This window comes from Balaenoptera physalus (assembly GCF_965194825.1).
Source record: "Balaenoptera physalus genome assembly, chromosome: 3".
Taxonomy (NCBI): domain Eukaryota; kingdom Metazoa; phylum Chordata; class Mammalia; order Artiodactyla; family Balaenopteridae; genus Balaenoptera; species Balaenoptera physalus.
The window spans coordinates 152757030-152769242 of record NC_138890.1 but is presented as its reverse complement, the minus strand read 5'-3'; the positions used below and the strand labels follow the sequence as shown (position 1 = coordinate 152769242).

Sequence of the window (12213 nt, the reverse complement as noted above, 5' to 3'; positions counted from 1 at the left end):
TGTAAATCTAAAAGTATTTCAAAATACCTATTTTTTAAAATGAAATCATTGTGTTCTTGCTCCTTTATAGCTCGCTTTATTCTTCATCACTATATTGTTACCATTTTCCATGCTATTAAATATTCTACAAAATGTATTTTTTGAAGCATAGAATTACCTATCATATGGAGTTAACATAGCCTATTAAACAATTCCTGTGTTAAAACATGCGTATTTCCATTCTTTGCTCTTATAAATAGTTTTATAGTGACTGTTTTGTTTTATAATTCAGTTACTATTTCATTTCTACAAAAAATATAGTATAATGCTGTTTTTAAATTTCCTGTTATTTTATGTTCTAAAGACCAAGACCAAGGAGGAAAACAAACAAAATATCAAATATGTACTTAATTTCAGCAAGCTAACAAAAGAACCCACAGTATTAGCAGAGAAAACTTGGATAAAGCAATTAGGTGCCACAATTAAATGAGAAGATTCTAAAAGCAGAGATTTCATAGTCATACAATAAATAAGCACATGTTCTGAGTTCCTCTGGGTAAGGACTTGTTGAAAAGAATAAACACTGAAGAGGGGCACAAGTACGTGAGTGAAAGAATTTCTGTTTCCATTCCATGTGCATGATACTTCAGTGAAACTAAGCCATAATTAAAAGGTAGATCGTAAAGAAACTGATAAATGCAAAGAAAATAATACACAGTAAGCTGAGAATGAACCCCCTGAAGATATCCATGTCTTAATCCCTGGAACCTGTGACTGTTACCTTATATTGCTTTTTTTAAAGGGGGGGGGGGCGTGTTTGCAGATGTGATTAATTTAATAATATTGAGATAGAGTTTTTCCTGGATTACCTGGGTAGGCTCTAACTGCCATCACATGTATACTTCTTATAAGAGGAGAGCAGAGGGAGATCTGACACACAGAGAGAAGACAAAGTGAAGATGGAGCAGAGAGAGATTTGAAATGCTAGCTTTGAAGACTGGACTGCTACAGCTACAAACTAACATATTCTGTAGGCAACAGAAGCTGGAAGAGGTAAGGAACAGATTCTTCCCTAGAGCTTCTGGAGCGAGCATGGCCCTGCTGACATCTTAATTTCATCACAGTGGTATAATTTCAGACTTTTGCCCAACAGAACTGTAAGAGAATAAATTTCTGTTGCTTTAAGCCAAGTTGTTGTCATTTGTTACAGCAGCTATAGGAAACTAATACAGTATCTTAAAGTAAAAAGGGTTGAAATATATTTTTAAATTATTAATTAGAATGAACACTAAAATCTGCTTTATCAAAAAAATCAATTTTCGGTTCTATGCATAAGAATTTTTAAAGAACCAATTCGTTGAATAAATAAATCAATAAGTGAAAATGTTAAAAGTAAATGAAGGTAAATAATAAAGATATAATTAAGTAATCATGAATTACTAGAAAATCATTATAACCAATACATTGTTAAATCTGAGCTTCTTAATTGAAAAAGCCAAAAATCTACTAATATATAAAATATACATATATTATTACAGATATATAAACATATAGAAATATTACATCAATAGAGTATATATAGTCAATATATCATAAAAGAAACAAAATGTAAGCAAAATAGAATGGCAGGTACAGAGGAATAGATAATAAAACTACAAAAGAGCAATCAAGCAATAAAGTGGCAAGGTAAATTCACTGAGACCATTAAGGAGAAAATTACTTGGATCACATTAAAATTTTCCAGAGACTAGAAAATTTTGTGTTTGTGTTTGTATTAATCAAAACATTTTTTTTGATGTGTGTGTGTAACTGTGTATGGGTGTTTGTATTCATCATTAATAGACATTAAAACCTGTCAGAAATGAGAAAAATAAAAATTCATGCCGATTATACCAGTAATTAGTGAGTCAAAGCCTAAATGACAAAGGATTAATCTCCAAAATATACAAGCAGCTCATGCAGCTCAATATAAAAAAACAAACAACCCAATCCAAAAATGGGTGGAAGACCTGACTAGACATTTCTCCAAGAAGACACACAGATGGCCAAGGGCAAAAGAAAAGATGCTCGACATTACTAATCATTAGAGAAATGCAAATCAAAACCCCAGTGATGTATCACCTCACACCGGCCAGAATGGCCATCATCAAAAAATCTACAAACAATAAATGCTGGAGAGGGTGTGGAGAAAAGGGAACCCTCTTGCACTGTTGGTGGGAATGTAAATTGATATAGCCACTATGGAGAACAGTATGGAGGTTCCTTAAAAAACTAAAAATAGAACTATCATATGACCCAGTAATTCCACTACTGGGCATATACCCTAAGGAAACCATAATTCAAAAAGATACATGTACCACAATGTTCATTGCAGCACTATTTACAATAGCCAGGACATGGAAGCAACCTAAATGTCCATCGACAGATGAATGGATAAAGAAGATGTAGCACATATATACAGTGAAATATAACTCAGCCATAAAAAGGAATGAAATTAGTCATTTGTAGTAAGGTGGACAGACCTAGAGTCTGTCATACAGTGTGAAATAAGGCAGAAAGAGAAAAACCAATACTGTATATTAACACATAAATATGGAATCTAGAAAAATGGTACTGATGGACCTAGTGGCAGGGCAGGAATAGAGACACATACGTAGAGAATGGACTTGAGGACACGGCGGGGAAAGGGAGGCTGGGAAGAAGTGAGAGAGTAGCACTGACATATATACACTACTATGTGTAAAACAGATAGCTAGTGGGAAGCAGCTGCATAGCACAGGGAGATCAGCTCGGTGCTTTGTGACCACCTAGAGGGGTAGGATGCGGAGGGTGGGAGGGAGGCTCTAGAGGGAGGGTATATATGTATACATATAGCTGATTCACTTTGTTGTACAGCAGAAACTAACACAACATTTTAAAGCAATTATAATCCAATAAAGATGTAAACAAAAACCCTAAATGTAATGTTGCTAAATAATATTTGGCAGTGTATTAAAATAATAGCAATACTGGACCAAGAGATACTCATGAAGAGAAGGACTCAATTATTCGGTATTAGTGTGATAAAATACCCTACGAGATATTATAATAGTCCTTAAGACTTTGACAAAAGTTTGCCAAAAATTAATATTGGTCACTCCTAACAGAATAAGTCACTTGTAAGTCACAGAAGTGAATTATTTTATAGAGGATGGGTGTAAGAGTCCTTTGAAGGCACAAATAGGAGTGTTAAACAGACCGTTTTTCAGATTTATGGAAAGGAAAAGAAAATGTCAGAATTTGACAGAAACTCTGGAGAAAATGGCATGTTTTCTTTCTATAGTAAATCCAAACGCAAACAGTAGGTTTAGAAACAACCAGGATTGTTTAAACAATAGCAGAAGAAGTTAAATGAGGCTATTAATGGTACCCACCACACACACACACACACAAACACACACACACACACACACACACACACACACACACACACACACTCATACAACCCCCCACTCAACTTAATCTGGTCAAAAGACAGAATTTCATAGTTAGTTTGACACGCAGAAGCAAACTGCACTTCGGAAAATAAATCATAGTCAGGTTGGAGATAATATTTTTCATTTGACTTTGAATCTTGAAAACCATTACCCTCTGCCATAATGTATCTGTGTTTTAAAAAATATACAAAGTAAATAAATGGATATTTATTCAATGATTGATGGCATTATTTCAATTCTTGTGTCAGTTTCAGTCGTACCTAGTTTTAGAGACTGAAACTAGGAAGTTAAACACTAATTCAAAAATAAGTGGTAAAGAGTTTTAACATTTAACACTTTATATATTTTATTTCAAAAGTGTCTTTTTCATTAAGAGTACACTTGTATTGCCTGGTAGGAAAAAAGAGAACTAAGCAATTAGTTGCAAAATCAGTTTAGATGAAGATTTGGAAAAGCAGCTGGTTGAAATAAAATGTATGCAGAGTAAATACTGTGAAGAATATCCATATTTTTTTCCAGAGAAGGAAGTGTCTCTCTCTTGTCATGTTTGTTACATTTCATTGCACTACATTATGTGGTTTGAAATGACTCAACTTATATAAAAATAAGACATTTTAGAAAACAAACACAAAGCATAATATTCAAGAAACACATTTTCCTCAAATTGTTCTTACTTGAGAAATAAATGGATAAACACAGATTTTTATCATTCCAATGATCCAACCTGCATGATATATTTTGAAATATATCCACAAATATGAATTTAAAGGATAACATATAGTGAGGGTAATATTAAAAAAAATATTTTGCTAATATATTCTGAGTATTTTTCTTTATAAAGTGACATACTTTAAAGAAATAAATTTTAACTCAACAGAAAAATTATATTTGTTAATTTTTATAATAATGATTAGAAACAATGTGGATAAATTTGTGACCAGCTTGAAAAAACAAGAAAATGAGCTTCAATATTCAGTATGTATGTATGTATATATGTATTTTTGTTATTTTATTGAAGTATAGTTGATTTATAATATTATACTAATTTCAGGTGTACAGCATAGTGATTCAGTATTTTTACAGATTATACTCCATTAAAAGTTATTACATGATAGTGACTATAATTCCCTGTGCTACAAAATACATCCTTGTTGCTTATCTCCTTTACACATAGTAGTTTGTATCTCTTAATCCCATACTCCTAATTTGCCCCTCCTCCCTTCCCTCTCCCCATTGGTAACCACTACTTTGTTTTCTATATCTGAGTCTGTTTTCATTTTGCATATATCAATATTCAATTGTGTTACTTTTTAGATTCTACATGTAAGTGATATCATACAGTATTTGTCTTTCTCTGATTTATTTCACTAAACATAATATTCTCTAGGTACATCCATGTTGCTACAAAGGGGAGAATTTCATTCTCTTTATTTTATAGCTGAGTAACATTCCATCATTTATATATATATATATATATATATATATATATATATATACACCCCACATATTTATCCATTTGTCTGTTGATGGTCACTTGGGTTGCTTTCATATCTTTGTTATCGTAAATAGTACTGCTATGAACATTAAGATGCCTGTATCTTTTTGAATTAGTGTTTTCATTTTTTTCCAGATATATACCCAAGAGTAGAATTGCTGAATCATATGGTAGTTATATTTTCAGTTTTTTAAGGAACTTCCATACTGACTCCACCAATTCACATGCCTTTTAGTCATATGCGTATCTTCTATTTTTTCTAAATTTTTAATTGTATTTAAAATACATACTGGAAGATCTGAATAGATATTTTTCCAGAGAAGACTTTCAATATGTATTTTAAATACAATTTAAAAGGTAGAAAAAAAGCGTAAGTACAAACAATGAGAGAGAGGGCATTATAATGTATATAATCAAAAAAGGGTCATTACCTGTATATATAAAGTAGTCCTAAATGTGAATAATGAAAAAAAAAGACAAGTGTTCAATTAAAAATGTGAAATAATGTAAATAGGTAATTCACAGTAAAGGAACAGAAATAAGCAACATGCATAAGAGGAGGACTGATTATGCCACCTGTAATCAGAAAAATTAAAATTAAAACAAAAAAATGGGATTTTGGTTTTCTCCGATTGGTAATAAAACTAATGTTGGAAAATATTAAATGTACATTATTTAGTGGGAAGGTAGAAGTAAACCCACATTACTAGAGGGAGAAAAATGATATATCAAAATTGTGTGGCAATTTAGAACACCTGGTAAAATTTTAAATGTGCCTGTTCTACAATCCAATCACTCTGCATCTAGGAATACACATAGGGAAACTCATAAAAGCCCTAATGTCCAAGTCCCTAATGCCAGAATATCAATGACATGACATAACTATTCTAACAGAGTGAAATTAATAAACAAAATGCAGCAATGCATACAAGGGAAGATATCAAATATGAATGAGAAAGCTTGCCATTTATCAATGAAGCTGAAACTCTAAGACTTATTTAGTAAAAAAACAAAAACAAAAACAGGGTGAAGAATAAAACAACTGATATAACAATTTTAAAGCACAAAGTAAACTATACATGTAATGTATGAATGCAAATGTAGAGTACTGGACTGAAGAGTTCACTGCAAGAACATGATGATGAGAGGGAAATGGAGGTGATGAGAAGGGAGTTCAAATGTATCTGTACTTCATTATTTCTTATATTGAAAACCAATGAAATAAATCCAAATAAATATTAGCAAGTATTAATTCCAGGATGTACGAACATGTGTCTCATCTTCATTTCTGTGCTTTTCCACATTTTAAAATACTCCCCAAACAACAAATTTTATAAAATTCAAACAATGATACCCAAGAATAAAAAAAAAATTCCTACAAGAGTTGAGCATTGAAATTGTTTTAAAAACCCCTTATGATTTGGTATTAATAGAAAATGAGCCTAATTTAAATCATGTTAAGGTAAATAAAAACTTCAACTTAGAAAAGAATTTTCAAAATACCAATAAAATAAGCACAATTTAAAATAATGTAAACTTAGCTAAATTGTTTCAAGAGTAATTAAAAACTTGCATAGACTTAAAATGACTAAAGAAGTTGAGAATATTATCTGAAAACACCATTCCCTCAAATGTACCCATTCAGGCCCACCTTAATAATCTCCCTTTCTTAAAGTCTACGGTGCCATGTAATATATCTTAATCATGAGAGTGACATACATCATAACCACAGTAATGGGGAACAAGGTGTGGACACCAGAGGGTGGAAAATCTTGGGAGCCACTTTAGAATTCTTCCTATCACACCTACTAAATTGTACAAGGAAGAGAGTAACCTAGTCACAGGTTTGGCTTAGTACTTGATGTTCTCCATACATTCCTGATACTATTAATTTAAAAATAAGAGGCAAATAATACATTCTTAAAACTCTCTCATTTCAACAGATCTAATTTTTAAAATAAAACAGAAATAGTTGCATAAATGTCAGTAATAAAGATCATTCTCATCATCTTTCATTGTCATTTTTTGGAGATTATTTGAGAAGCTCTGGTCAATGCAAATACATGAAAAAGATATAATGATTATCAATATTTGAAGAAAGGAGAAAATACAATTATATGCAATAAGGTAGCTATCTGGAAAAGTGAGAAAATGAGCTAAAAATATTAAAATCAAATAATTTAGAAGCATTGGTATTTACAACCTTCTTATGCAAAATCAATGTTATCTATATACAAACAATGATTAATTTATGAAAATAAGGAGAAAATACCTTATTCATAGAAACAACAACACAAAAATGAAAATGAGTAGTTAGGAATAAGCTTTAAAAATGAAGTACCTACGAAAAGCACAAAATTCACCTAAATAATAAAAAGCTAAAGTAGATATAACATTTAATAATATACAACTATTATACCATTCCAAATTTATCTGTAAAACTATAAGATAGTTTTTTCCATAACACGTTTTGGAAAAACCCAAACAAACATTTTGGCCAAGCCAATAAATCAATTAAATTCAAATGCTAATAGTATTAGAGCATTGAGATATTCACAAAGTGAACTTACTGGGTTAATATGGATGCCAAACTCTACAAAACATTTTTTCAAGATGAATAACAAAGATGTACTTTCTCCTGTTTACTAAAATGAATGAGAATATCACTGCAAACAGTAATGTTGTTGGCCAAGGATCAGAATGAAAAACACAGAAAATAAAATTAAGCTAATAAATAAATCTACACTCTTTATCTTAATTTCACCCACACATTCACAAAAACAGTAATACAAACAATGGATTATATATTGAAAGGTAAAATGCAGTACAGTAAGAACATATGTGTGTATATCTGTGTGTGTGTAGTTAAGAACTTAGCTGTATTATAGCCTTCAAATTTCAACTAATTGAAGAAGGTTCTAAGAGCTGCAAAATAAAACTAATAATGTACTTTGAGCCAGAAATAATTCTGCTTTTAGGATTTATTATAACAATATCAGATACCTGGAAAACAAACTATGTACAAGTCTTTTCTTAATAGTTGTATTTGAAACATTTCTAAAAATGCAAGCTATTAACATAGAAATTATTACTTACTTATTTTAAACCTGTAAGTTTAGAAATACTACAAACAATAAAAATCAAATTTAGAGGACTAAATCACTAGGAAAATATTAAAAATACATAAATTTTAAAAGCATGTTTTATAAAATAAATATGATTTTAGGTAAAATATATATGTAGCCATATATGTATAGAAAAAGTAATTTGGAGTAATTTTGAAATAAAACTTTTTTCAGATTCTTCTTTGTAATATTTTTGTAGTCTCTAAATTTTTTACAAGAACTTGTTAGTTTAAACATCAACCTAAATACACAATAAGTAGAATAATTTTAAAAAAGAGTGAAGAAATTCTATCATTAATCCAACTAGATTTCACAGTAATTACTACTCTTCACTCTTTAGGAAGTCAAGTACTTAACACAGCCTAGAAAGAAAGCTATGCAATTATCAAACAGTTATTTTTAAAAGCTAAGTAAAACCTTCATTTCCTTCAATTGCAGTCACAACCTCTGCACTTTTCCACTTCTTTTTGAGAAACCCAAGTAATAATTCTAATTATAGTCCTCTGTGTTTTGCTTTTATGTATTTCTTATGGCTCTCTATTCTCCATTTGGTCTCTGGTCTTCTTTTTTTTTTGGCCAGGAAACTACATTATAACATCTTCCCAGTGCAAAATAGATATTTAAAATAATATTTCATCTTAATTTCCCTTTGTCCTTCATTTGGAATTTATTCGTACAACTTTAGTTTAAATTTCTCAGTCTCCATCACCCTATGCATTATTGTATCTTCGAAAAAGGTAAAATATGAACACAAGATATTAAAACACAGAGGATATGTTATTTAAAGAATATCAACAAAAAGTTTTAAATAATATTTCCTTCCTTTGATGAAACAAAAAATAAAATTCCAATTTTATATTTTTCCTAAATAACTCACATTGAACAAGATTCACTAGGTCATTATGCAATTGAAATAGTCGCTAGCATTTCTTAAATACCTAAGTTATAAATTGTATAATAAATAAGTAATGCACCAAAGAGAAGAAAATAAATAAAGGTAGAGGACCAAAAATATTTTTGAAGAAGGTTTATTTTGGAGAGCCAAAATTCTTTTTTCCTCAAAATGACAAAAATTCCTGAAACCAAAATTAAACCACTGATTTGAATTCCCAATCTGTCCTATTTAGTTTTTTCTATTTTATTTCATGCTGAAAAAGTACATTACACTTATGTTCTAGCTGTTAACATCACACTCAGAAATGTTTCCATGAAGTTATATTACATTTGTCTATCAGAACTTTTTAGCTCTTTAATATCCATAGGTCTATCCAACCTCTGATGAGTTTTCCAATTTCCTACCAATTATATGATTATTAGTTTCCAAAGAAAAGTTTAGAAGCATAATTTCCCAGTTATTTCATTTCAAGTAGTTTCGAGATCAAAAAGAAACAAAAACTAGTCACTAGGGCTTCCCTGGTGGCGCAGTGATTGAGAATCTGCCTGCCAATGCAGGGGACACGGGTTCGAGCCCTGGTCTGGGAGGATCCCACATGCCGCGGAGCAACTAGGCCCGTGAGCCACAACTACTGAGCCTGCGCGTCTGGAGCCTGTGCCCCTCAACGGGAGAGGCCGCGACAGTGAGAGGCCCGCGCACCGCGATGAAGAGTGGCCCCCGCTCGCCGCAACTAGAGAAAGCCCTCGCACAGAAACGAAGACCCAACACAGCCATAAATAAATAAATAAATAAATAAATAAATAAATAAAAAAAAAACTAGTCACTAATATAAATCCTAATTCAGTGGCAACAGAGATTGGTCACGTTGCAGTGTAAATTTCAGATACCAATGTAACCACATTCATATAATGCACTTGACATACTGCAGCCTTCTGTGGAAACCAGGCAATTTAAGACACATTAGGTCTTCAAATTCACCCCAAAGACATTCTCATTCATATAAGCCCCTCCTAAACTATTTTGCACAGCTGGGAGGATCTTGCACCTTCAGTCTTTTGAGGGAATGAGGTTCCACAACCGACTTAAGATAGGGTCTGTGAAGAGTTAGAAGGGGAAGCTGGGACAAAGTGAGAGACTAGCATTGACATATACACACTACCAAATGTAAAATAGATAGCTAGTGGGAAGCAGCTGCATAGCACAGGGAGCTCAGCTTGGTGCTTTGTGTCTGTCCACCTAGAGGGGTGGGATAGGGAGGGTGGGAGGGAGGCGCAAGAGGGAGGGGATATGCGGATATATGTATACATATAGCTGATTCACTTTGTTATACAGCAGAAACTAACACAACATTGTAGAGCAATTATACTCCAATAAAGATGTAAAAAAAAATTTAATTCTTCAAGCTAACAAATGGGTTCCAGCTCTAACTATACAACTAACATGTTTGTATTCTTGGACAAGTAATGTATTTTTTCCAATGTCTTGGTTTTCTCATCTGATATATGAGGGAGTTGGACTTAAGTTCTTTTCTACTATAAGACTCTGGTACAGAAAAATAATTCCTCTATTTTAGAAAGTGCAATAGGTGTCAGAGAAAAAGGAAATTTTGGAGATGGTATTAATAGTATAATTTATCTAATTCATTTCTTACATTGACAAAAGGAAGCAAGTCCTAAAGATGCTAAGTATTTAATTTTTAATAGATCACAAGTTCAATTTGTGCCCAAATTTCTAAGATCCACATAAATGCTATATCCGTAGTTTGATGATATATATAATGTGAGCTTATACTTCTTATATGCCAAATACCTTTCTAAATATGGAGCAGAAGTAGGCAGGTCTGATGCCAGTGAAAGGAGAGAAGAGGGAAGGAATGATTGGGTAGGAAGAGCTTCAGACCCTGGTATTAGTCTTCCAGGGCTACCATAACAAAATGTCACAGACTGGGGATTTAAATAACAGAAATTAATTTTATCATAGTTCTGGAGGTCGGAAGTCCAAGATCAACATTTTGGCAGGTTTGGTTTTTCCTGAAGCCTTGCTTCCTGGCCACCTTCTCACTGCATCCTCATCAGACCTTTTCTCTGTGTGTACACAGTACTCTGTGCTGTCTCTTCTTCTTATACAGACACTGGTCATATTGGATTAGGGCTTTACACTTATGACCTCATTTTTAAGGTCATAAGTCATTACCTCCTTAAAGGCTTTCTCACTCTCAATATAGTCATATTGGAGGTTTGGCCTTCAACATAAATTTGAGAGGGTACACTATTGTATCCATAACAAACCCTAGTGCAGCCATGAGAAAGTATCAGCCAGGCTGACATGGAGCCCCTCAGCAAAATTGCGGGTTACAGGAGCCCCATGTTAGACAGCATTGGCCTGGATCTAATTCCACTGCAGAGCTCACCCACTAGCCGACATTAGCCTGGAGCAAAGTGTGGCTTCAATGGACCCAAACTGTGGCAGATTGAAGCTTGCAGTCAACTCTGCTATCCTGCTGCAGGTTCTTGGTGGTTCTGCCTCATCAGGTCATGGTCTTCCTCTGAGAAAAGTGGACACTATCACCATTATAAGCCACAGGGACAGAGTGATAATGAATGTTGAGATTCACAGGAATCTGTGCAAGTATTTAATTGATTGTGGTATCCCTATTAAGGGCTTTCTACAGCTATATAGGCAGGAAAAGAGTGAAGGTAAATCTAATTCAAGACACCATAGAGGGTATTCACAATCTCTTACCCAGTTCCTAGACCTAAGTCAGTTTTCAAACCTATATCCCCTTGATTGAGGACAACTTCCTCTGAGAAATGACCCTGCAGTGTGACGTTGTAATCTTGGAGAAAGATTTTGAGTATACACTGTAAGAAAGACTCTATAGCCATTTTCTAGTTACTATGTGCTGAAGAAGGAAATATACACAAACCTTCTGAGAGTTTTTGAATACTCGGTCTAAATTTCTGCTAATCTGTGGAAATCCAACAGAATGAGATGAAAACCCAAGCCCTTTCTATATATCAATATATACAGATCTTCCTCTATTTATGATGGGATTATGTCCCAATAAACCCATCGTAAATCGAAAATATCGCAAGTCAAAGACATTTAATACACCTAACCTACCAAATATCACAGCTAAGCCTAGCCTACTTAAACATGCTCAGAACACTTCCATTAGCCCATGGTTGGACAAATTTATCTAACACAAAGCCTGTTTTATAATAGTATTGAATATCTCATGTG

The 12213-nt window shown here is 32.8% G+C and overlaps 1 long non-coding RNA gene across 1 annotated transcript in view; it reads left to right on the top strand.

Annotated features, from left to right (window-relative positions):
* The first annotated feature begins 9484 nt into the window (after positions 1-9484).
* Positions 9485-12213, top strand: part of LOC309657770 — a 28517-nt gene continuing 25788 nt past the window's right edge. Inside the window, exon 1 of the long non-coding RNA XR_014261887.1 lies at positions 9485-9652. This is a non-coding gene — a long non-coding RNA (uncharacterized lncRNA). The remainder of the gene's footprint in view (positions 9653-12213) is intronic.